Below are 27376 nucleotides of genomic sequence, written 5' to 3'. Positions count from 1 at the left end.
TATTTGGCGGTAGCACAGTGGCTTAGTGGTTAGCACTGTTGCCTCACAGCGAGAAGGTCATGGGTTCAAACCTGCCTGTGGCCTTTGCGACAACTGGGGTACAGCCTAGATATATGCCAGTTTATTATCCGGTTGTTAAGCTCTGACATAACGCATCACGTGATAAATCTGCTTCCAGGTCTAAAGACCTGCAAGTTTACAATTAAAGTTATATCTGTATGATCCTTTTAAGGATCTACAGTTTAAGTTTAGTTTATATTTACAGTGTGCGCAAACCTCTGTCCCTCCCTTCCTTGCCTCCGCTAACCGCATTTGTCTGTTTCTAACGTAAGAACACTTAATAAAACTTTTTTCTTTTACTTTATATATTTATTATACACAGGTAAAATATACACGTTGTGTGGGCCGCCAGAAGAGGAGGTACTGCTGGCCCACCACCAGAGGGTGTCCTGCCTGAAGTGCGGGCTTCAGGCACGAGAGGGCGCTGCCGCCACGGACACAGCCGGGGGTGACAGCTGTCACTCATTATCTCTTGACAGCTGTCACCCATCTACACTTCATCATCCCACTCCATAAAGACCGGACGTCATCTCCACTTCGTTGCCGAGATATCGTCTACCTTAGGAGCAGTACCAGATCCGACACGCGGAGACAGTGGCCACCTGGGGTGTTCGAGATTTGGCGGCTCCAGTATTCTCCGGGTTCGGCGGCGGAGGAAATTGTGTGGTTCCGGTTCTTCTCAGGACAGACGTCTTCTATCCTCGAGCCTGCCCACACGTCACCTTTGCTAATTGACTATTGTACTTATTCTGTAATCAGCTGTGTTTGGTTGTGCTTTTCACAACAGTAAAGTGTTCATATTTGACTCTTTCATTGTCCGTTCATTTACGTCCCCTGTTGTGGGTCCGTGTCACGACACTTTCCCAACAGCATATCTCGGCCAGCGTCATGGACTCCGAGCGGCGTCACCCAGCCATTGAACGGCCAATGGGAGAGCAGGGTGCACAGGCGTCTGCAGGAGGCGTGATTGGTGAGTTGCAGCACATCCTCACCACCTTTACGGCTCGGTTGGATCAGATGACCGAGCAAAACATCCTCCTGAACCGCAGGGTGGAGGCTCTCTCCGCACAGGTGGCAGCGAGCGCTCAGGGCGCTGCTGCAGCTCCTCCTCCTGCCGACCCTGTGCAGGATATAAATGTTCCACTGGTCGTTCAACAACCCCTCCAACCATCCCCTGAAGCATACATAAGCCCCCCAGAGCCGTACGGAGGTTGTGTGGAGACGTGCGCGGATTTTCTCATGCAGTGTTCGCTCGTCTTTGCACAACGTCCCGTCATGTACGCGTCTGATGCTAGTAAAGTAGCTTATGTAATTAATCTGCTTCGAGGAGAGGCACGCGCTTGGGCTACGGCGCTTTGGGAGCAAAATTCACGGCTCCTTCATACGTACACTGGGTTTGTGAGGGAGTTCAAAACAGTGTTTGATCACCCTAATAGAGGAGAGACCGCTTCAACTGTGCTGCTGTCAATGAGACAGGGACGCCGGCGCGCAGCTGTTTATGCAGTCGACTTCCGCATTGCGGTTGCGAGGTCCGGCTGGAATAACGCTGCGCTCCGCGCCGCCTTCATAAACGGACTGTCGTCGGTCCTGAAGGAGCACCTGGTGGCCAAGGACAAACCGCGGGATTTGGATGGACTTATTGATCTTGTTATACGGTTAGACAATCGGTTAGAGGAACGCCGTCGGGAGCGAGATGAAGGACGTGACCGGGCACGCGCCGTCCCTCTCCCTTCTGGGTCTGAAAAGGTTCAGCCCTCCCCACGCTCCACAGCCGCAGCACTCCGTGGGGCAACAGCACCCCCTGCTGGTGTTGCTAGGGAAACACGCAGGGCCAATATGAGATCAAATGACAGAATGAGGAGGCTGGTCCACGGGGAGTGCTTTTTCTGCAGCTCAAAGGAGCATATACAGAGAAACTGCCCCAAACGGCCAAAACGACAACACTCGCCTTTAGAGACTGGGCTAAAGGGGGGTCATAACATGCACGTGGGACACACACGTATTGCCACACGACTCCCAGTTACAATCCTGAGTGGGGATTTAACCCTTCAAGCCCCAGCACTGGTGGACACGGGGTCAGAAGGGAATCTGCTGGATAGCAGATGGGCTAGGGAAGCAGGGCTCCCTCTGGTGGCGCTTCCTTCACCATTGCAGGTGCGGGCACTAGATGGCACCCTTCTCCCTTTAATCACGCACAAGACACAACCAGTAACTCTGGTAGTGTCTGGGAATCATCGGGAGGAGATCGACTTTTTTGTGACTCCTTCTACCTCCCGCGTGATTTTGGGCTTCCCTTGGATGTTGAAACACAATCCCTGGATTGATTGGCTGTCTGGGGTGGTGGTTCAGTGGAGCGAAACCTGCCATCGGGTGTGTTTAGGATCCTCGGTTCCTCCCGGTTTACAGGCTAAGGAGGAGGTCAAGTCCCTCCCAATCTGACAGCGGTGCCGGTTGAGTACCACGGTCTTGCTGACGTCTTCAGCAAGGATCTGGCACTCACCCTTCCTCCGCACCATCCGTACGATTGTGCCATTGATTTGATACCAGGCGTGGAGTTCCCGTCCAGCAGGCTGTACAACCTCTCACGACCTGAACGCGAATCAATGGAGACCTACATCCGGGACTCATTAGCTGCCGGGTTGATCCGAAATTCCACCTCCCCGATGGGTGCAGGTTTCTTTTTTGTGGGCAAGAAAGATGGCGGACTCCGTCCATGCATCGATTACAGGGGGCTGAATGAGATTACGGTTCACAATCGATACCCATTGCCCTTGTCGGATTCCGTGTTCACCCCCCTGCATGGAGCCAAATCTTTACAAAATTGGATCTTCGGAATGCGTATCACCTGGTTCGGGTCCGGAAGGGAGACGAATGGAAGACGGCATTTAACACCCCGTTAGGTCACTTTGAGTACCTGGTCATGCCGTTCGGCCTCACTAACGCCCCTGCAACGTTCCAAGCTTTGGTAAACGATGTCTTGCGGGACTTCCTGCACCGATTCATCTTCGTATATCTGGACGATATTCTCATCTTTTCCCCAGACCCTGAGACTCATGTCCAGCATGTACGTCAGGTCCTGCAGCGGTTGTTGGAGAACCGGCTGTTTGTGAAGGGTGTGAAGTGTGAGTTTCACCGCGCTTCTTTGTCCTTCCTGGGGTTTATCATCTCCTCTAACTCCGTCGCCCCTGATCCGGCCAAGGTTGCGGCGGTGAGAGATTGGCCCCAACCTACAAGCCGGAGGAAGCTGCAACAGTTCCTCGGCTTTGCAAATTTCTACAGGAGGTTCATAAAGGGCTATAGCCAGGTAGTTAGCCCCCTGACAGCCCTGACCTCTCCTAAAGTCCCCTTTACCTGGTCGGATCGGTGCGAAGCCGCATTCAAGGAGTTGAAACGATGGTTCTCGACTGCACCAGTGCTGGTGCAGCCCGACCTTGGCCGCCAGTTTGTGGTCGAAGTGGACGCCTCTGACTCAGGGATAGGAGCCGTGCTATCCCAGAGCGGAGAGACCGATAAGGTCCTTCACCCGTGTGTCTATTTTTCCCGCAGGTTGACCCCAGCTGAACGGAACTATGACGTCGGCAATCGAGAACTCCTTGCGGTGAAAGAGGCTCTTGAGGAGTGGAGACACCTGTTGGAGGGAGCGTCTGTGCCGCTCACGGTTTTCACTGACCATCGGAACCTGGAGTATATCAGGACCGCCAGGCGGCTGAACCCCAGACAAGCCCGCTGGTCACTGTTCTTCGGGCGTTTTGACTTCCGGATCACCTACCGCCCCGGGACCAAGAACCAGAGATCGGATGCCTTGTCCCGGGTGCATGAAGATGAAGTCAAGACTGAGCTGTCGGATCCACCGGAGCCCATCATTCCGGAGTCCACTATCGTGGCCACCCTCACCTGGGACGTGGAGAAGACCGTCCGGGAGGCCCTGGCACAGAGCCCGGACCCCGGAACAGGGCCGAAGAACAGACTCTACGTCCCACCAGAGGCAAGAGCTGCTGTCTTGGATTTCTGTCACGGTTCTAAGCTCTCCTGTCATCCGGGGGTGCGACGGACCGTGGCAGTGGTCCGGCAGCGCTTCTGGTGGGCGTCCCTGGAGGCCGACGTCCGGGAATATATCCAGGCCTGCACCACCTGTGCCAGGGGCAAGGCAGACCACCAGAAGGCACAGGGACTTCTTCAGCCACTTCCTGTGCCTCATCGCCCCTGGTCCCACATCGGTCTGGATTTTGTCACGGGCCTCCCGCCATCCCAGGGCATGACAACCATCTTCACGATAGTGGACCGGTTCTCCAAGGCGGCCCACTTCGTGGCCCTCCCGAAGCTCCCCACGGCCCAGGAGACTGCAAACCTCCTGGTCCACCACGTCGTCCGTCTGCATGGGATACCTACCGACATCGTCTCTGATCGTGGTCCCCAGTTTTCCTCACACATCTGGAGGAGCTTCTGCCGGGAACTGGGGGCCACTGTGAGCCTCTCGTCCGGGTATCACCCGCAGACCAATGGACAGGCAGAACGGGCCAATCAGGAATTGGAGCAAGCCTTGCGCTGTGTGATGTCCGCCCACCCGATGGCATGGAGTGAACATCTGGCCTGGATCGAGTACGCACATAACAGCCAGGTGTCCTCTGCCACTGGCCTCTCCCCATTTGAGGTGTGTTTGGGGTATCAGCCCCTGTTGTTTCCCGTGGTGGAGGGAGAGGTCGGTGTGCCCTCGGTCCAGGCCCACCTGCGGAAGTGCCGTCGGGTGTGGCGCTCCGCCCGTTCTGCCTTGTTAAAGGCCTGGACGAGGGCGAAGACCCATGCAGACCGCCGGCGGTCCCCGGCCCCTGCTTACCAGCCCGGGCAGGAGGTGTGGCTTTCCACGAAGGACATCCCCCTCCAGGTGGACTCTCCGAAGCTCAAGGACAGGTACATTGGACCATATGAAATCCTCAAAATCCTCAGTCCTGCCGCAGTGAAGCTCCGACTCCCAGCTTCACTGCGGATCCACCCGGTTTTTCACGTGTCAAAAATCAAACCCCACCGCACCTCACCTCTCTGTGCTCCTGGACCGGCGCCGCCTCCTGCCCGGATCATCGACGGGGAGCCGGCTTGGACAGTGCGCCGGCTCCTGGACGTCCGTCGGATGGGCCGGGGTTTCCAGTATTTGGTGGACTGGGAGGGGTATGGACCCGAAGAACGCTCCTGGGTGAAGAGGAGCTTCATCCTGGACCCGGCCCTCCTGGCCGATTTCTACCGCCGTCACCCGGACAAGCCTGGTCGGACGCCAGGAGGCGCCCGTTGAGGGGGGGGGTCCTGTTGTGTGGGCCGCCAGAAGAGGAGGTACTGCTGGCCCACCACCAGAGGGCGTCCTGCCTGAAGTGCGGGCTTCAGGCACGAGAGGGCGCTGCCGCCACGGACACAGCCGGGGGTGACAGCTGTCACTCATTATCTCTTGACAGCTGTCACCCATCTACACTTCATCATCCCACTCCATAAAGACCGGACGTCATCTCCACCTCGTTGCCGAGATATCGTCTACCTTAGGAGCAGTACCAGATCCGACACGCGGAGACAGTGGCCACCTGGGGTGTTCGGGATTTGGTGGCTCCAGTATTCTCCGGGTTCGGCGGCGGAGGAAATCGTGTGGTTCCGGTTCTTCTCAGGACAGACATCTTCTATCCTCGAGCCTGCCCACACGTCACCTTTGCTAATTGACTATTGTACTTATTCTGTAATCAGCTGTGTTTGGTTGTGCTTTTCACAACAGTAAAGTGTTCATATTTGACTCTTTCATTGTCCGTTCATTTACGCCCCCTGTTGTGGGTCCGTGTCATGACACTTTCCCAACAATACATGTCTGTTTGTTAATAAAAAAAAATATTTTTTCATAATTTAGACTGATTCGAGGGTTGTTTAACAAGGCTGGAACGGATTCTAATTATTTTAGTTATTTTGAATGAGGGAAATTCATTTGAAATATGAGCAAATTGGCTTACAAGCTTGGTCATGGAACAAATTAAACTCATAAATCAAGGTTCCACTGTACTACTAAAATGTAATTTTTTATGCTTTTCATCATGTTAATAAGAGGCAGTCGTTCTGCTCTGTGTCAGTCTGATCCCGTCAGATCTCAGAAGCTAAGCAGAGCAGGATCTGGTTAGTACTTGGATGGGAGACCTCTCTGGAACACCGGCGGCTGTGTGTGTTTCTCCAGGTAAAACTGGAGTTGCATCAGGAAGGGCAGCCGGCGTAATACTTGTATCCGCTGTGGCGACCCCGAACAAAACCGGGAGCAGCCGAATGAATAACAACAACAACAACATCACGTTAATAAGAGACTGCATCCATGAGACCCTGAAAACAAATATTACCAATGATCCGTGTCTGCTCCGTTTAACCTGCGTGGAATTTAATAAACGCATACCGAATTTCAGACATCTTATATATATTACTCTGGAACAAAGATGACAAACAGTGTTGTAAAGGACAATAAACAGGACGTTAAAGTGCAACTTTAATTCAATTTCCCCGTGAATGACATGAACGGGAAGCGATTGCAGCTCACAGTAACTCCCATTGAAAATAACGGATCTGAGCTTCTGGCATTTTTACATAAAATGAACGCAGTAACATCTAAAAACCCAGTTGAAATATCCAGGAGAGTTTTTTATGTTGTGATGTTAATGCTGTTGTCCATGTGCTACGGTTTAAGTGCAGCCTGATCAGAGCGTCTCAGTGCAGTTCTCAATGTTAATGACAGCACGTCTTTTTGGTTTGGACCCGGATGTTGAAAATCACATGATGTGTTACATCACACTTAACAACCAGATAGGGCCACATACAGACAGGCAAACTCAGTCACAGTCTCACATGCGTGCGCGCACACACCACACACACACAGTGAATTTAGAATCACAGTTCACCTAACCTTCATGTCTTTGGGAGTGGGAGGAAACCGGAGCCCCCAGAGGGAACCCACACAGACACGAAAACACCATACAGAAAGGACCAGATGGGAATTGATCCAGGACCTTCTTGCTGTGAAGCAACAGTGCTAACCACTAAGCCACCACCACCCCCACTCCAAATTGAGTTATAGAAACTTTATCATGCAGTGAAAATGACTATCATAGCAATAAATCAAATTATTCAGTTCAAATAAGTAATTACCTGAGGTCATTGGATACTGCGAAGGCTTTTTGTCCATCCATCCTTATGTACGTACGTACGTGCTCAGCATAAATCCAGTCCTATTACTGCCAGAGACTTCAAATTCACAGGGAACATTCTTGGGATACAGACGTTGAACAAGTTCAAGATGGCTAACCTTGACCTATTTTAAGAAGTTTAAAAAAAAATCACATTCTGTTTCTATTTTTATGGTATAATCTCGTGGACATTAGTGCGGTGATGTCCATTTCTGGTGTCGCTAGCTGCTAACTTCGCTTTGCTTTTGGCTAAATATAACACCTTTATCATATATTATATAAAGCCAGCAAGAAATAAACACTTCTAAAACTGAAAACGCCCTCCTGCAGATGCTGTTAAAACATGAATATTGTTCATGATTGATTGATTTATTGATTGATAGAGGGACTTTATTGAACATGTACAAATTGTACGTAAGACAACAGGATCTTAATAATTAATTAAACAACTGCAAATTATAAAGAAGACAATGCTCATACGGCCGAGGGTATTTAGCATTGCATTATTTTTATTTATTTATTTATTTATTTTTTTACTGTTACAGTGTTGATTTCAGTCTGTGTACAGTTGACACAACTCTATTTAGAATGGCACCAAATATAATCATGGTGGAGTAAATTTAACTCTGTAAAATGTACTACCTTGCTAGTAATTTGACAAAAAAATGATAGATGTGAGCAGCGATTCATGAGCAAAGAATTTACAATAATAGAAGCATGCATGAACAAACAGAAAGAATATATGGTTGTGCACAATGTGGTCTATGTTGTGATTATTATTTTGTTCAGTTTGTCTTTTCTTGATTTGTCCTTCCATTGGATTTTTTTAAATTCATCTTTGAGCTGAATTTGTTGGTACGAGGGTTGTGCAGTAGTAACAGATGAGCTAATCCAGAAACGTAGGAGTCTGCTTACCTGTGCAGTGAGTTTAGTGATACTTTTTTTTAATATGATTTTACCTCCAGCAATCATTATTTCAACTTGGACTGTGAGTGATAGTTTCCTCAGTATTGTATGTCCAACATCACTAAATAACACTGTTGTACTTAAAGGACATGCCACCAAGGTGAGATTCATAGTTTGTTCAGAAGGATTGTTGTCACAATCAATAACAAAGTACTGCATCACAGCTGAAGAACTGATCCCACACTGATCCACAATCTGACAGTGATTTAATCCAGACTGTGCTGAATGCTCCATAAAGCCTTCAGCTTCAGCCTTCCAGTATAATAGAATTAAAAGTTCTGTGTTTGTGATGTTTCTTCAGCCGTGCAAATTTCAGGCCATTTTTGTGTACAAGATGTACTTCTGACTTATAGTGTCATATAAACAGACCTGTTTTGTTTTTTTTTTACTACTCCAAGGAGGTTATATTCTTACTTTAGTCTGTTTTCAGAATTATTAACAAACAACAGTATTTATACTAATATATATATAACATAACCCTGCCAACGAAGTTATTAAGTTAAGTTATGTTAAGGTTAAGTTTATATTAGTTATGTTATTGCCCATTTGTTGTTTGTCTGTTTGTGAACAGGCTGGAGCCCACACTTTTGCATATATTGTTGTGAAATTTTTACTGACGATTCATATCCTGACAGGCAAGAACTAATTCAGTTTTAAAGGTCATAGGTCAAAGGACAAAGTAAAAAAAAAAAAAAATCTTGGAAAATGGGAAAATCCCTATCTTAATATTAATCAATCAATCAACAACTTTATTAACCCCACAAGGGGCAATTTCTTTGAGCAGTCCATTAAAAAATAACATAATATATAACAACAATAAAACTAATAAAAACAAATAAAACAGACTTAAGAAGTTAAAATGAATAATAAATAAATAAAAATATGGCAGACCTACAGAGCATTTAAAAGTCGAATTGCCGAAGGTATAACGACTTTAAAAACCGGTTGGTTCTCCACACCGGGGACGCCTAACGGCGTCTAAAGGAAGCAGAGAAAACTCTCCTAAAAGAACATGAGCTGACATGGACAAGATGATTTCAGCCTTCCGGAGGATCTGTTGATTACAAAAAGAGTGTAAGTCTCTTTGTTTCACACCTATAATCTTTGAACAGATTTTAACAATGTTGTTCAGGCTGTTTCTGTCTTTCACTGAGAGGCTGTGTATATGCTAATATTGAAATAATTTTCAAAAATTCATAAATGTAAAAAAAGATGGAATATTTTTAATATTTGAGAGTGTTTATGTAGGATGGTATCCTTTAGTGACTGACAAAGTTTGATCCAGATCTGATCCAGATTTCAGATTTTGTGGCCATTCAAATTTAACATTGAAACCCATGTTTTGCATTATATCTCAATCAAATGTGCCCCAATCACTCTTGTATTTGAAAGTGAGGTGCAGACTGGTACTCACTATCTCCTGACAAAGTTTGATCTGGATCTGATCTGGATTGTGGATTTTGTGGACATTTGAATTTAATATTGAAAAGCCCATTTGATGTACATTTTGCATTATATTTCAATCAAAGTTCTCAATCACTCTCATTTTTTTCTGTTATGGATTTACTTACACCACCACAGTTGGCTGGAGGATTCAATTTTATGCTTGTTTGTCTATGTTCCAGTTATCAGTCGGAAACCAAGTGCCAAAAAGCAATCATAAATTGTGCATAGCAGAGAAAACCAATGTTCTGTGAAAATTATCTGGAAAAAAAAAAAATTAGAAACTGAAAAAGTAAAAGAAAAAAAACTTGAAAACACCACAAAACATTCATGAACTAAATACATTTGCCTTATTGAGGTTTCAAATTGTCATGATCCTGCCCTTGATGGGCCTCCTGTCATAAATTTTGTACTGATTTCTGCTTTCTTGTTCAGTACATCTGTATTTGTATTCTCGTCATGCTCATGTTGTCATTGGTTTGGTTTTGTGTTCATCATTCATTTATTTGTGGTCTTTTGTCAGTGATGTTGTTTTGTCTTAGTAGCTCTTTTGCCATATTGTTTTCATTTATTGTTACCTGTTATTTTTTCACTCTTGTTCCCTTAGTCACTTTAGTCTTAGTTTGGTTCTGTTTATCTCATTTCTTGTATTATGCTTTAGTCACTGATTGCATTATTGTTTGTTATGCTTAGTCTGTTTTTTTTTTTCTATTCTTTTTCTGTGAAGTATACGTTTGTCTCTGGTTTTGTTTTCAGTTTATTACTTATTTTCTTGTTCAGTCATTTTTGGCATTATCTGTTATTCTGTAGTCTGGGTTTGTTTTCTGTTTAGTCTATAGGTTGTTTTGCCACTTTGTTATTGTTAGTTTTTATACTTTAGCCATGGTCAGTTCCGTTCTAGTTTAGACTTAGTCTTTTATGCTCTGGCTGGTTTGTTCCCCTTAACATTTATTGGTTTTTGGTCATTTCTTTCTGTTGGCATGTTCTGTTGTTCACTGTTGGTTTTTCTCTCTCTGTTTTCTTTTGTGTCTGTCTCACAGCACTAGTCTCTGTATTTTGTCCTTTCTGTTTTTCTTGCTTTATCAGGATCATCTTTTGGTTTTTGCTGTTCAGTCTTTTTGCACTTAGTCACGCCCACCTGAACTTTCCTGTTTCTTCTGTTTGCCATGCCCCCTTCCTGATTCTTCCGAAACACCTAATCTCACTTTCCTCATTTCCACCCTTGTTATTTAAGCCCTCTGTTTTCACTCGAGCCTCGCCAGTTCGTTGATTTTCACAGTCCTTATACCAGCCATTTCATAGTTCTGCCTTGTCTTGCCATGTACTGACCCTGTTCTGTTCGTGACCTTGCCTTGCTACTGCCCACATACTGCCTGTGCAAAGATCTGAGCTTGCCTTTTTGATGACGCCTTTGTCTGCCAACTACCTGTACTTCTGCATTACTGTGTACGGAATCCCAGTTCATTTTGACCGATAAAGCCTTTCTATTTCAACACCTCTGTCTGAGTTCTTGCATTTGGGTCCCACAACCTTCTGTGCCACACCACCTTGAGTTCTCGACACAAATCCTGCAAAATCTTGCAAAACTTCGGAGAGTTCGCCACTCTGCGAAATGTCAGTGACATTGAGAACTGCACTGAGATGCTCTGATAAGGCTGCACTTTAACCACTGCACACGGACAACAGCATTAAAATCGCAACATAAAACGCTTTGTATCTTGTGCCTAAAACTCTTGTAAATATATTATCTGGGTTTTTAGATGTTGTTATTGTGTTTGTTTTTGTAAACATGCAAGAAGCTTGGGTTGTTTCTCTGTTATTTTCAATGGGAATTGCTGTGAGCTGCGATCCCATTCTGGGGGAAAGTGAGTTTGCTCTTTAACTCCCTGGTTATTGTCCTTTACAACACTGTTTGTCCAGTTTCTTCCAGAGTAATATATATGAAATGTCTGAAATTCAGTTTGCATTTATTAAATTTCACGCAGGTTAAACATAACATACCATACCATACTAACTTTATTTCTAAAGCACCTTAAAACAGCCAGCGCTGACACAAAGTGCTATACACTAAAACCACAAGACAAATTAAAATACAATCAAATAAATATAAAAGAACCACTAAAATGCAATTTAAAACATTATCAAACTAAGCCTTATTTGTGTCAAAAGCCAAGGAAAAAAGACAAGTTTTAAGTGAACTTTAAAAGACCAATGAAGGTGCCTCCCTAACACCCAGAGGCAAACTGTTCCACAGTCTGGGAGTAACAATAAATCTATTCAAATCAATTCAATTTTATTTATATAGCGCCAAATCACAACAAACAGTTGCCCCAAGGTGTTTTATATTGTAAGGCAAAACCATACAATAATTACAGAAATACCCCAACGGTCAAAACGACCCCCTGTGAGAAAGCACTTGGCGACAGTGGGAAGGAAAAACTCCCTTTTAACAGGAAGAAACCTCCAGCAGAACCAGGCTCAGGGAGGGGCAGTCTTCTGCTGGGCCTGGTTGGGGCTGAGGGAGAGAACCAGGAAAAAGACATGCTGTGGAGGGGAGCAGAGATCAATCACTAATGATTAAATGCAGAGAGGTGCATACAGAGCAAAAACAGAAAGAAACACTGGGTGCATCATGGGAACCCCCCAGCAGTCTAAGTCTATAGCAGCATAACTAAGGGATGGTTCAGGGTCACCTGATCCAGCCCTAACTATAAGCTTTAGCAAAAAGGAAAGTTTTAAGCCTAATCTTAAAAGTAAAGAGGGTGTCTGTCTCCCTGATCTGAATTGGGAGCTGGTTCCAGAGGAGAGGAGCCTGAAAGCTGAAGGCTCTGCCTCCCATTCTACTCTTAAAAACCCTAGGAACTACAAGTAAGCCTGCAGTCTGAGAGCGAAGCGCTCTATTGGGGTGATATGGTACTATGAGGTCCCTAAGATAAGATGGGACCTGATTATTCAAAACCTTATAAGTAAGAAGAAGAATTTTAAATTCTATTCTAGAATTAACAGGAAGCCAATGAAGCCAATATGAGTGAAATATGCTCTCTCCTTCTAGTCCCTGTCAGTACTCTAGCTGCAGCATTTTGAATTAACTGAAGGCTTTTCAGGGAACTTTTAGGACAACCTGATAATAATGAATTACAATAGTCCAGCCTAGAGGAAATAAATGCATGAATTAGTTTTTCAGCATGACTCTGAGACAAGACCTTTCTAATTTTAGAGATATTGGGCCTCATGTATCAACGTTGCGTACAGCGATATTTGAGCGTATATGGGGTGTACACCAAAACGGCTGCACTACTTGGCATTTATCAATGTGGTCATTGGCGTACGCTGCGCTACAAATATACACCAGGTCGAGAGGTGGCGTAAATTATACACCAAAATGAACCAGCGCTGGAATCCACACAAAAATGAAGATGATCAACACGATAAACAGTGCCATTATACAAATCAATGCATATGTTACATAAATAACACTTTCCTGATTATACTACATAATAATCAATACAAATCCCGCCTTTGCAGGATTGTTATGGAGCACGATCCGTGGTCACAGCGCTGACTGCAAAGACAGCACTGCTCGCCTTTTTCTCCAGACTTTGAGCCTGGAGCCAGAGCAGCGCTGAGCTTAACTTCATGTGGTGTGATCATTTTAGACTATGAAATTGATAATAACAACTGTAGTTTCGTCATTCCCTTAATTCGCTCGTGCTGCAATCAGGTTTTGTCGTCTCCATTCGGTTGTCACAATAAAATAAATACAGAAATACATTTAACAAATAAAGAAATCTGACAGATTAGGTGTGTCTTATTAATTGAGTGAGCAAATATCCACATCAAGAATTATTGACATGTGAAAAGAGAATACAGTGGTCCCTCGCTATAACGCCGTTCACCTGTCGTGGCCTCAGAGTCTCGCGGAGTTTTTAGTCCAATTTTGCATGCCTTTTTTTTTACAGTGTTCTGTGTTCTGCGTATCTGTTTATAAGAATCTTGTTGCCCAGAAGAAAAAAGAGCGCCAACAACTACTCTTAACTGTGTTTGTCACACGGACACAGACACCTGCTGCAGCGAGATGTGAGTGGGAAAAAGGCGCGGCGTCAGGACGCAGAGGCCCGATCTGTGACATACTGGTCAGTCACTATTAATAATTTCTTATGTGTCCGACCTCGTTCGTTGATCGTTAAAATTAATTCGTTAGTTCTAAATGCCATCATAATTATTTATAGGAAAATGTTCTATTTTTATTTCTCAAACAAATGTTTGGGCCTGAAAACAGTTTGGTATTATTTTCCTACTAAGGTTTGAACTTTGAGAGTGTTTACACACGAGAGAAAAGTGATAAAATGTTCATGCCTGATTGAGAAAGTGTATAAACTGTGTAGTGAGGGGTTTTACAGCCTTAAAAACGTCTATAATAATTGTAAAAAATAACGCTGACTACGTCGCGGTTTCACGTATTACGAGCTATTTTTTAGAACGTAACTCCAGCGATTAATGAGGGACCACTGTAACACTTTACTGATTATATACTACAAAACAATTGATACGACAGCCACTTTTGACGCTCTACTGGCACGCGTCGTGATTGGTGGAGTTCTTTTTCATTGCCGTCTTTCCGTCTTCTATGTCGTAAAATGAGGGTGTGTCTGAAGTGGAGTCTGAATATTTATGGGCGTGTTTATTATAATTACGATCGTTTCTACCCGCCGCATTTATCAAGATCACGTCAGGCGTACGCCAGAAATGGGCAGGTGCGCACTGCTTGATACATGTCACGGCGACTTTGGTGTATTTCAAGTTTACGCCGTAAATTTACGCCACAAGTGCGCAACATTGATACATGAGGCCCATTGCGCAAATGCAAAAAAGCAGTCCTACATATTTGTTTAATATGCGCATTGAAGGACATATCCTGATCAAAATGACTCCAAGATTTCTCACAGTATTACTAGAGATCAGGGTAATGCCATCCAGAGTAAGGATCTGGTTAGACACCATGTTTCTAAGATTTGTGGGGCCAAGTACAATAACTTCAGTTTTATCTGAGTTTAAAAGCAGGAAATTAGAGGTCATCCATGTCTTTATGTCTGTAAGACAATCCTGCAGTTTAGCTAATTGGTGTGTGTCTTCTGGCTTCATGGATAGATAAAGCTGGGTATCATCTGCGTAACAATGAAAATTTAAGCTATGCTGTCTGATAATACTGCCTAAGGGAAGCATGTATAAAGTGAATAAAATTGGTCCTAGCACAGAACCTTGTGGAACTCCATAATTAACCTTAGTCTGTGAAGAAGATTCCCCATTTACATGAACAAATTGTAATCTATTAGATTAATATGATTCAAACCACACAGCACAGTGCCTTTAATACCTATGGCATGCTCTAATCACTGTAATAAAATTTCTGTAAACCATTATTACAGAATACAGGAAATTTAAAGTAAGTTATGATATGTCAGTTCGTCTAAAATTCATTGTCTTACACATACGCACACTATATAATATATATAATATATATATATACTCAACAAAAATATAAACACAACACTTTTGGTTTTGCTCCCATTTTGTATGAGATGAACTCAAAGATCTAAAACTTTTTCCACATACACAATATCACCATTTCCCTCAAATATTGTTCACAAACCAGTCGAAATCTGTGATAGTGAGCACTTCTCCTTTGCTGAGATAATCCATCCCACCTCACAGGTGTGCCATATCAAGATGCTGATTAGACACCATGATTAGTGCACAGGTGTGCCTTAGACTGCCCACAATAAAAGGCCACTCTGAAAGGTGCAGTTTTATCACACAGCACAATGCCACAGATGTTGCAAGATTTGAGGGAGCGTGCAATTGGCATGCTGACAGCAGGAATGTCAACCAGAGCTGTTGCTCGTGTATTGAATGTTCATGTCTCTACCATAAGCCGTCTCCAAAGGCGTTTCAGAGAATTTGGCAGTACATCCAACCAGCCTCACAACCGCAGACCACGTGCGTTTAAATTTTTGTTGAGTATATATATATATATATATATATAGTGTGTGTGTGTGTGTTGTGTGTACTAGTACTATGCAAATGCTTTAGGCACATTTAATCATTTAATGCACCATAAAAGCATTAAAAATAATGAAATCTAATATTCATAAATACATTAAATGTGATGAATTTCAACTTTATTGATAATCAATATGAAAACCGGGTTACATTTATATCAGATGTTTTGGTATACAAGTCACACCAGAGCATAAGTCACAGGACATCAAAAACTATTTTAAGACAAATGCAACAAAGTATGAGTAATTGCGTTTTACAATCATTTTGATATTGCATGATCATTTTGCAGCTGTGTTTGTGCGGTGTTCTGGTCAGTACACTTACAAATAAATTATTAGTAGTGGTGGTAGTAGTAGTATGGAATACAAAATAGCTCACATTTTCACTTCTGTTGGAACTGAGGTCCCAATAAAAAAAAAAAAAATGGTTTAGCAGGGAGAGAGGCATCAAACACTACTCTTAGTATAACCCTGGGATGCCTAAAACATTTGTATAATACTCATTCATTCATTCATTTTCAACCATTTGTCCAGGTCACGGTGGCAGCAGAGCAAGCAGCTCACCCCACATCTCCCCATCCTCCGCCAAGTCCTGAAACTCTTCCCGGAGGATCCCAAGGCGTTCCCAAGCAATCTGGGAAATATAATCTCTCCAGCATGGCCAAGGTCTTCCCTGGGGTCTCCTCCTGGTTGGACATACCTGGAAGACCTCCTAGGGAGATGACCAGGGGGCATCCTCACCAGGTACCTGAACCACCCCAACTGGCTACTTTTGAAGCGATGAAGCAGTGGCTCTACTCTGAGTCCCTCCCAGATAGTCGAGCTTCTCACCCTGTCCAGGAGTGTAAACCCAGATACCCAGCAGAGGAATCACATTTCTGCCGCTTGTATCCGCAGTCTTATTGTTTCAGCCATTACCCAAAGTTCATGTTCATAGCTGAGGATAGGAGCATAAATTGACTGGCTCAGCATCTTCTTCAGCACAACGGCCCAGTACAGCATCCGTAAGATTTCAGACATTGCCCCAATCCATCTATTGATCCATGTTCCAACTTACCCATATTCATGAGCAAGATGCTGACATACATAAACTGCTCCACTGGCAGTAACTCTTTCCTGACCCAGAGGGGACAATGGGACAATCCACCGTATATATAGTGTGTATATATACAGTATATATACAAATGGATGGTAAGGAGTCCAATATACAGAAATATTGGATGAAGAAAAGTTATATTGGACTCGGCTACGCCTCGTCCAATATAACTTTTCTGAATCCAATATTTGTCTATGTTGGATGACTTGCCATCCATCATTATGTTCTCCACCCCCCCCTCCCAAATTAAGCAAACAACAAAGAGTCAGTAAATTAGATCAATTGATTTTGTTGTGAACAGCATATGATGATTCTGATGCGATGGATGCTTCTAAAACATCAGTAATGTGCTTGTCTACCTTCTTAGTGTTTTGGCATCCTTGGAGTTCAATTTGTACACCAGTTCCTCCTCTGTGAACTCAGCAAACCTCGCTGGAAGACGATTTTCTGCTGTTGTTGACATGTTTGTTGCCATTTTTTCAACCAGCGTCTGTCAGCTAGTTCCTGACCTTCGTATGCTGCGCTCTGATTGGCCAACTGTTGGCAGTAAGCTCTAACGCTATTGGTCAGTGGGAGCCGATCCAATATAACTTTTGGTCCTAGCCTTTTTGGATCCTTTTGGAGCCAACATAACTTTCTGGCTCCTAGCATGCCAAAATACAGGTAAATGATGGACAGAAAGGCTAATCTGTGATTGGCTACTGCAATCTGAGTGGAGAATATATATATATATATATATATATATATATACACTCAACAAAATATAAACGCAACACTTTTGGTTTTGCTCCCATTTTGTATGAGATGAACTCAAAGATCTAAAACTTTTTCCACATATACAATATCACCATTTCTCTCAAATATTGTTCACAAACCAGTCTAAATCTGTGATAGTGAGCACTTCTCCTTTGCTGAGATAATCCACCCCACCTCACAGGTGTGCCATATCAAGATGCTGATTAGACACCATGATTAGTGCACAGGTGTGCCTTAGACTGCCCACAATAAAAGGCCACTCTGAAAGGTGCAGTTTTATCACACAGCACAATGCCACAGATGTCGCAAGATTTGAGGGAGCGTGCAATTGGCATGCTGACAGCAGGAATGTCATCCAGAGCTGTTGCTCGTGTATTGAATGTTCATTTCTCTACCATAAGCCGTCTCCAAAGGCATTTCAGAGAATTTGGCAGTACATCCAACCAGCCTCACAACCGCAGACCACGTGTAACCACACCAGCCCAGGACCTCCACATCCATCATGTTCACCTCCAAGATCATCTGACACCAGCCACTAAGACAGCTGCTGGAACAATCGGTTTGCATAACCAAAGAATTTCTGCACAAACTGTCAGAAACTGTCTCAAGGAAGCTCATCTGCATGCTCGTTGTCCTCATCGGGGTCTCGACCTGACTCCAGTTCGTCGTCGTAACCGATTTGAGTGGGCAAATGCTCACATTCGCTGCCGTTTGGCACGTTGGAGAGGTGTTCTCTTCACGGATGATGTGAAGGAGATGTGTTGCACTGCATGAGGCAAATGGTGGTCACACCAGATACTGACTGGTATCCCCCCCAATAAAACAAAACTGCACCTTTCAGAGTGGCCTTTTATTGTGGACAGTCTAAGGCACACCTGTGCACTAATCATGGTGTTTAATCAGCATCTTGGTATGGCACACCTGTGAGGTGGGATGGATTATCTCAGCAAAGGAGAAGTGCTCACTATCACAGATTTAGACTGGTTTGTGCACAATATTTGAGAGAAATGGTGATATTGTATATGTGGAAAAAGTTTTAGATCGTTGAGTTAATCTCATACAAAATGGGAGCAAAACCAAAAGTGTTGCGTTTATATTGCGTGTGTGTGTGTGTGTATACTAAATGTGTGTGTACTTCATAATAAAGCCACCATGATATTTAAATATAAAATATTGATAAACACAGATTTTTACATGTTTTGAACAGTGTGACCAGTTTCAAGAAGATGCAAGTTTGACTTGCAGTACCAGTTATTTATCATGCACACCTCCTAAACACACTTCTGTCTTATGTGCTTTTTTATTATTTATTTCTGCTATAGTTAGTGTATTTATCATTGTGGCTACAGTGTTACAATATTATGTCACCACTTTCCACATTGGACGTCTGGAACATGAATAGGCAACGCTGTGCAAAAGAACAAGATGTTAATTATTCCTTTCTCAGAAATGTTATTTACAATGTCCCTTGTCATGGATAATAAAACATGTCTTGCTTCACCTGTGTCGTATCTCTAGTGACATGTTACTGAGTGTGTCATGCCCCCCCTCACCGCTTGTGCAGAGACTCATAGGAAGATCAAGAGAGATGCCAATTCCTGAAGGAAGTGTAGAAGTGACTCTTGGCCAATTCCAAGGCACACTGAGGTTACTATGGGGCTGCTGGGCCATCGCCATGGTACCCTGCTATCAGGAGACACCTGGCCAATCACATTTGGTAATGTGAAGTGTAAACATTCTTGCACCACATGATAGATATGTTGCTTTATTCAAAAGCATGGGGTTGAGTGTACATAAAGGCAGGGACAAGGATCAGAAATATCCTATGCCTGCAAAAGTACAGCTGAAACTGGGCCTGGCCACTCATATTTTTTTCAAAACAAGAATCAATCCCACATGTTCTAAAGAACCTGCTTGTGCACGTTTATGGTCATTTGCATTCAGAACCTCTTATTTAACCATATATAGAAACAAAACATCCTTTATTATTGCTTATGTTCCTCACAGGAATAATAGAATAACAGTGTTGTCAGCAGTGAGATTCAAAATATTAAAACTAATAAATAAATCAAATAAATGTGGCACTAGGTGGCAACACTGAGTCTACCAGTTATTTTGCCCAACAATTTGTAACAACGATGCATTCATGGGGTCATGTTGTTACTTAACTTAGACATCCCCATATAGACATAATTTCAAGAAGCTTTAAGAAGTTCACCATAGGAACAGCATACAATTTCTAATTAATGGAATAAGAAGACAATTATTTATCATTACACTTATCTCATAATTTTTTGCACTCCTGTGATGTCACTGTGTTGCTCTCTTACTTAGATGAAATCTTTTCAAATTAAATTTAAGCAGCAAAACTAGCATGAGGCTTTTTAATATAAAATTTAATGGAAAACTACATTATGTATACACATTACATAGGGAAGTTCAGATAGTGTAATTAGTTTTCACTGTATGCTGCTCTCATGCAAAAATAATATAATTAAGAGTAGGTCTTTGATTTCGCACAACAGCATTACATGGCAATTACTTAAAAAAAGAAAATGCAAATTTAAAACACACTTAAACCCCCTTCACACAGGGATGGGTTCTGTCTGACAATCCTTGTGTGGTCATGAAATAGCATCGAACACCACATGATGCCAAAGAGGTGCTCAGCTACTGTCAGGACCTTATAAGGTCTTACCTGTATCCTCTCACAAACCAAAGTGATCGCCATGAAGAATAAAGCTGCACCTGTTTTCCATATTTTTTTTTCACTGTCGTGCACCAGACAGCACCTGTCTGAAACACCTCGCGTGGAACATTTTACTATTAAGTTCATTTTGGACTCACCACAGTTTTGTCCTTTCTTCCATGAATGGTATAATCCAGAGTTTGACTCACAAAGCATTGTGTGGGGCTCTGGTCAAAAGATGACAAAAAAGTCAGTTCTCCGAAGAGAACAACAATCATGTGACTTTTTTTCAGTCCCTGCAATGTTTTTTTATTTTTAAATCAGTTTTTTTTTTATTTTTCATGGCTGTCGTTTTTCAGCCAAAGAAAGTCCAGTGAAATGTGTTATTTGTCCAGTGGTGTCATTTTTCTGAAGATTTAGCTGAATGATGGAGAAGCGCACACCCACACAAGATAAATCTAAACTGAAGAGTGTGAAAAAATAATCATTTAATATTTAACTCGTTTTGTCCACTCTTGTCTTCTTCTCTCTCTTGCTCTCCCTGAATGTGAAATATGACAGCAAACTGCTCAAAATCCAGCATATATGTAAAAAAGTGGCAGATCTCTGGAAATGTGACATCTGTTGCACACAAACTCTACGTGAGACAACATGGACAAGGGCCACTGGACTGGGAGCATTTTAAACCACACAACAGACTTACAGCCATTTGTTGTGTGTAAAGAGGGCCTTAGTAGCACAAAGCCATTAAAATCATACATGATGAAGTGTTATTGTCATTCAAAAACATCTTCAAAAATGTCTCCTACTGTGGTGATTTTCATATTTCAACTACAATTGAAAACTTACAATTTCCAAAGAAACTTCTGCAACTACAGTTCTCATTCAAATTTTTGAGATTTATCTCAAAAAATGGATAATGAGATAATGTTTAAAACAGCACATTTGTTTGTTTTACAGCTCATTCATTCTAAAGCCACAGAGCCAAACGAACCAACCAACAAATGTTTGGTAGCAGATGTTAAAAAAAATCTGTAAATAAATATTTTGCCTCAACGAATGCACAGTGATCACATGATGTCTGCAACTGAAGAATTTGAATAACTACGATGACAGGATATTAGGCTTACGCAAGGCCTATGCAGAGAACATAGCCATAGACAAAGTACGTAATAAAGAGAATAAAAACAGAAGAAGGGAAAACACCAAAATGTGACCCGTGAGAAACTCAAAGATATTGGATCTAAGTTGGTCCAAAATGGGTGAAATGATTGAATGATAGGCAAGGAAAATTTTATTTAACTGTGAGGGAAAAAGTTTTCAAAAAAATCACAGGACAAGGTAAAAAAAAAAGGAGGCCTAATGCTTGTACACAGGGGATATTTAGAATATTAACATTTCAAGTAATTAGTTCAATTCAATTTATTTATATAGCACTAAATCACAACATGAGTCACCCCAAGGCTGAACCTCATCAACACCTGAGTAAGCACACTGGCAACAGTGCCAATCTTTAACAGCAGTTAAAATACATCTACGTCTAAAATATGGGTGTCCTTTTGTCCCTTTCCTGCATGTTGGATCATGCCCAGGTAAATGCACCACATGACCAAAAATGTCATAGCTGAGGCTCCCTCACAATACAAGTGATGCTTCTCACCTGGCTCGCCCTAAAGTCCGGTATACCCAGTGGTGGTCCTAGAGTGATTCACTCCCCGGGCGAAACCCCCTGCGTGCGCCCCCCCCCCCCCCTCCGCGCACACTAACATGGCCACCACCTCCGCCCCACCACCCATGAAAACACTAACTTCGTCCAACACCCACAATCCCACAAATTAACTCACAACAGCTATTTTCAAGAACAAATTTCTGGTTTTAATGTCTACTGCAATAACAAACACAAAGATAAACAATAATTACTTCAATAAAGTTTTTGAACATAAAAAAAACAAAAGACTCAGTGACTTCACATTACAACTGTGTACAGTACAGGTATTTAAGAAAGCACAACTGCACTACAGCATCACCTGATGGGCAAAATATTGCACAAGTCATTCATTTTTACCAACAGAGTGCACTTTGCATTATCATAGAGTACCAGTCACCATAATGAACAAGACTTAAACCTCCATTAAAGTCGCACCATATAAATAACAAAAGAAAACAATCTGTATATTACAGAATACCATGAAGTGACAAAAAATGTACAAAAAAACTATACATTAAAGTGGCAAAAATGGTAAAGCGCAATCATGTATCATAAATAAATGAACTAACGACAGAGGTAAATTCTATACCCATTACTGTACACATAAGAAGAAATAAACACTATTGTGTATCATAAGTAACAGGAAGCAACAAGTGAAGAAGTTAACACTCTTTAAAGGCAAAAATGGCAAACCACGATAATTTGTCATAAATAACAAGAAGTGCAAAAGAAGTAAGAGGAAAACAGTCTATATACAAAAGTTTGTAGGAGGCATCATAATTGTTTGCCACAGTGCTCACTATCCGTGATGTGAAATTCCATCGAGTAGGAGCATTTCTGGGCAACCTTGAGCAGCCTGCAGACTCAAGAAAAGACATCCACTTTGTGGATTTTGAGAAAAATGTGGCAAACCCAGAGAGTGATGCAAAAAATATTCTGCACTCAGATAAGCATTTAGCCCCCTGAGACAGAACCAGATTCAGTCTGTGTGCATAGCAATGCACAAACATTGCACTGGGGGCTATTGCTTTAACTTTGGCCTGCAAACCATTGAGAGCTGAAGCCATGACAGCAGCCATGGCTTCTTCGTAAGGAAGACTATCAAATGGCTTCACCAAAATCCGGTCCACAACATTCAAATTGTCTGCCATTATGTGCAGCTTGCTACCTAGCTAGCTCTCTAGCTGGGACTGGCGCGAGGCTAGTGTGAAGTTTGTCCGCCTGTGAGTGCTTTGTGACGGTGAAGGAGCTCAGCAGCACCTGCTGCTCGGTAGGGACAGAAACTGTGATAGAAGTCAGAAAGAGTGATAGAAGTCAGTCTCCAAACACAAGCAGCTACAAAATACACACCAGAAATAGAAGCTTGATTTGTCACTAGTCGTTTTTAACAAAGAAAATCCCATTAAAAGGATTAGGAAAGTCTCCGGTTCAACTCAGAACAGAATGAAAATTAAAAAATGCTCCCACGGATGTTTACACCTAAAGATCGCTGATTCGCTCATTTCGCTGTCAATCAAAAAGGGATTCAGCCTCAGACAGATCATCCAATCATCATGCAGAAGCTGAGCATTCAGGCCAGCCCACTGCCCAATGGACCACACTGTTTAAAGCACTGTGAAGCTGCGGGAATGAGTGAGAGGAAAGCCGCGTCGTTACCACTGATAAGAAGCTGATTCTGAACAAAAGCTGAGCGCGTTGTAGCGCATATTTAGTCAGTGATATCTACACACAACAGTATATATTTGATCACTTATTTTTTGACATTTTAGGGGAAGCTGAGCTTCCCTTGCAGTCTTAGCAATCGCCTCTGACACACACACACACACACACACAATAAATCAGCCTCAGACAGATCATCCAATCATCATGCAGAAGCTGAGCGCCCGGGCCAGCTGAGGCCAGCCCACTGCCCCATAGAACCCCAGACACGCTGAGCGTCCGATGGGCGGAACAAAACCCAGCATTTATCCAATGACTCGTCTCGTTTCGCTGCAGTCTTTGCTTTGCTATTAAACTCTGTGGACGCTTAGCGTCCACACTGTTTAAAGTACTGTGAAGCTGCGGGAGTACGTAAATCAATACATACGAGGTCTGTCAATAAAGTATAGGTCCTTTTTATTTTTTCAAAAACTATATGGATTTCATTCATATGTTTTTACGTCAGACATGCTTGAACCCTTGTGTGCATGCGTGAGTTTTTCCACGCCTGTCGGTGACGTCATTCACCTGTGAGCACTCCTTGTGGGAGGAGTCGTCCAGCCCCTCGTCGGAATTGATCAAAATTTTTTCTAAACCTGTGAGACACATCGAAGTGGACATGGTTCGAAAAATTAAGCTGGTTTTCGGTGAAAATTTTAACGGCTGATGAGAGATTTTGAGGTGATACTGTCACTTTAAGGACTTCCCACGAAGCGGGACGTCGCGCAGCGCTCTCAGGTGCCGTCGTCAGCCTGTTTCAAGCTGAAAAACCTCCACATTTCAGGCTCTATTGATCCAGGACGTCGTGAGAGAACAGAGAAGTTTCAGAAGAAGTCGGTTTCAGCATTTTATCTGGATATTCCACTGTTAAAGGAGATTTTTTTTAATGAAAGACGTGCGGCGGATTGCAGCGTCGGCTCGCAGCCGCCGCGATGCTCCACCACAGGAAAAACACCTCTGTTGGAAGCCTTAAGGACAAGTTGGAACATGTCCAGCTGTTAAACAATTTCTCATATACTCACTCCACTGAAAGCCATCAAAAGCCGCCTGGATTTTACAAATGGTTATCAACACGGAGGTGTTTTTCCTGTGCTGCCGCACCGCGCCGGCTGCATCCCGACGCGCGGACCCGTCCGCACGTCTTTCACCGTGGGAAGTCCTTAAGCAAACAGTATCACCTCAAAATCTCTCATCAGCCGTTTAAAATTTTCACTGAAAACAGCTTAAGTTTTCAAACCGTGTCCACTTCGATGTGTCTCACAGGTTTAGAAAAAATTCTGATCAAACAAAGCGCCAGTCTCTCAGCAACTTCTCAGACAAAGGAATTCCGACGAGGGGCTGGATGACTCCTCCCACAAGGAGTGCTCACAGACGAATGACGTCACCGACAGGCGTGGAAAAACTCACGCATGCGCACGAGGGTTCAAGCGGCTGCCCGGTCGGCCCGCCTTCAGGACCACCCCTGGGTATACCCTCTGTGATTTCGAGCTGTACCAGATGAAGGATTAACATCATGAAAGAAACATGTTGTTACCTTTGGTTACAGCTCTGACAATGGTCATCTTACGTTGCACTGTGCGAAATGTTCAAGAACAGCGTTGTCATGCTCTTGTGACCAAAGACAGCCTCAGAAAAAATATAAGACGTTTGAACTTTTACGACACGTCTAGAAATGCAGCTTATAACTGATGCAGTTTAGCCTGTTGCCCTTGGCAGAAAATTACAGCCAAGCTGTGGATCTGTCTTTTCATTAAAAACAAAAAAATCACATATGAAAAAGTGCACACGGAGTGTGTTTCTATATCTGACAAAAGCAGACGCAATCTAGCCTGTTGTCCATAGATTTTTGCTTTTTTTGTTTGTTTGTTGTCCAATCTGTGTTATATCACACAGTCTGCAAGCTTCAAATTTGGAGTATGTTGAAGTTAAATACAACCATGTTGCACAGTGCGGCTTGCAGTGAACATATGAGACTGCTGAAATCTCACAGTTTATACCACGATCAAGTAACCGTTCAACTGACACAAAGTCATTATTCCAGTAGCACCAAATGATTCTCCAAGGAGACCAAGTACAGAAATCCAGTTGTTGTCTTAAAGGTCACTGGTTAACATCCAAGTCACAATAATACAGTAAGACAGGACCCTTCAGTTTGGATCCAATATCCCTAAAGACTTGGACTTTCATCCTCCTGCAAAGATATTGGCATTGCCAAACACCTCTATCAGCTAGCTTATGACTCCATAAACTTTTCCCAGATATCTCTCAATCTCAAAAGCAGAGATGAGTCTCTGTAAATTTGAGACTTGAACCGTATACAGGTACACTTCTGATGGTGGAGTCCTGGAAGTCAGTGAAAGATTGGATCTTAGTTTTGATCCTAGACAACTGAAAACCCTCAATCCCAACTCCTCACTCAGATTCTCAAGTGCTGCAATCAGGGTATGCAAAGATTTCAAAAAGAATTATTTGCAAAGTCAAAGCCAGTAAACCATTCCTTGCCAACAACGACACCTGAGGCACTGGTTTCCACAACTCTACCCAACATCTAGTCTATGCAAGTACTTGTGTGGACTCAGAACATATCCTTGATGTGCAGCAGAAGTGACTGTGAAACTGCCATGGGAAGAATTAAACAAAAACTATCTGAGCTATCAAAATCAGAAAATCAGTCAATGCAAGCTAACCTTTATCCACCTACATCTTAGTGTATAGGGTTACCATATGAGCATGGGACAAACTCCTTTGTGAACTTTTATGTATACTTTTATTTATTAACAACCAGGCATATTTGTTGTACAAAACAAATTTATTCCATGCTACATCACCAGCCATACACAGAAACACACACCAAAAGCAGATTTTTGGACTGGCTGTATCATTTTGACATTAGACTAAAATTATTCCCAACAAACCAACAATACAGTCACCCTTATACATTACATCCCCATAAATAACAGTCACAGCCATATTTGGCGGTAGCACAGTGGCTTAGTGGTTAGCACTGTTGCCTCACAGCGAGAAGGTCATGGGTTCAAACCTGCCTGTGGCCTTTGCGACAACTGGGGTACAGCCTAGATATATGCCAGTTTATTATCCGGTTGTTAAGCTCTGACATAACGCATCACGTGATAAATCTGCTTCCAGGTCTAAAGACCTGGCAAGTTTACAATTAAAGTTATATCTGTATGATCCTTTTAAGGATCTACAGTTTAAGTTTAGTTTATATTTACAGTGTGCGCAAACCTCTGTCCCTCCCTTCCTTGCCTCCGCTAACCGCATTTGTCTGTTTCTAACGTAAGAACACTTAATAAACTTTTTTCTTTTACTTTATATATTTTATTATACACAGGTAAAATATACACGTTGTGTGGGCCGCCAGAAGAGGAGGTACTGGCTGGCCCACCACCAGAGGGTGTCCTGCCTGAAGTGCGGGCTTCAGGCACGAGAGGGCGCTGCGCCACGGACACAGCCGGGGGTGACAGCTGTCACTCATTATCTCTTGACAGCTGTCACCCATCTACACTTCATCATCCCACTCCATAAAGATCCGGACGTCATCTCCACTTCGTTGCCGAGATATCGTCTACCTTAGGAGCAGTACAGATCCGACACGCGGAGACAGTGGCCACCTGGGGTGTTCGAGATTTGGCGGCTCCAGTATTCTCCGGGTTCGGCGGCGGAGGAAATTGTGTGGTTCCGGTTCTTCTC

The 27376-nt window shown here is 43.2% G+C and overlaps 1 protein-coding gene and 1 long non-coding RNA gene across 14 annotated transcripts in view; one reads left to right on the top strand and one right to left on the bottom strand.

Moving 5' to 3' along the window:
- The window catches only part of LOC117523394 (regulating synaptic membrane exocytosis protein 1-like), a 343959-nt gene that overhangs the window by 274550 nt on the left and 42033 nt on the right, over positions 1–27376 (bottom strand). The gene's annotated exons all lie outside the window — the stretch shown is intronic.
- On the top strand, positions 9044–26537 carry LOC117523398. Its single transcript, XR_004564495.1, has 3 exons — positions 9044–9375; positions 19018–19021; positions 26526–26537. It is a non-coding gene; the product is annotated as an uncharacterized LOC117523398 (long non-coding RNA).

Source organism: Thalassophryne amazonica, chromosome 13 (assembly GCF_902500255.1).
Source record: "Thalassophryne amazonica chromosome 13, fThaAma1.1, whole genome shotgun sequence".
NCBI classification, from domain to species: domain Eukaryota; kingdom Metazoa; phylum Chordata; class Actinopteri; order Batrachoidiformes; family Batrachoididae; genus Thalassophryne; species Thalassophryne amazonica.
Note: the sequence above shows the minus strand (reverse complement) of the source record. Positions and strands in the feature narration are given on the sequence as shown.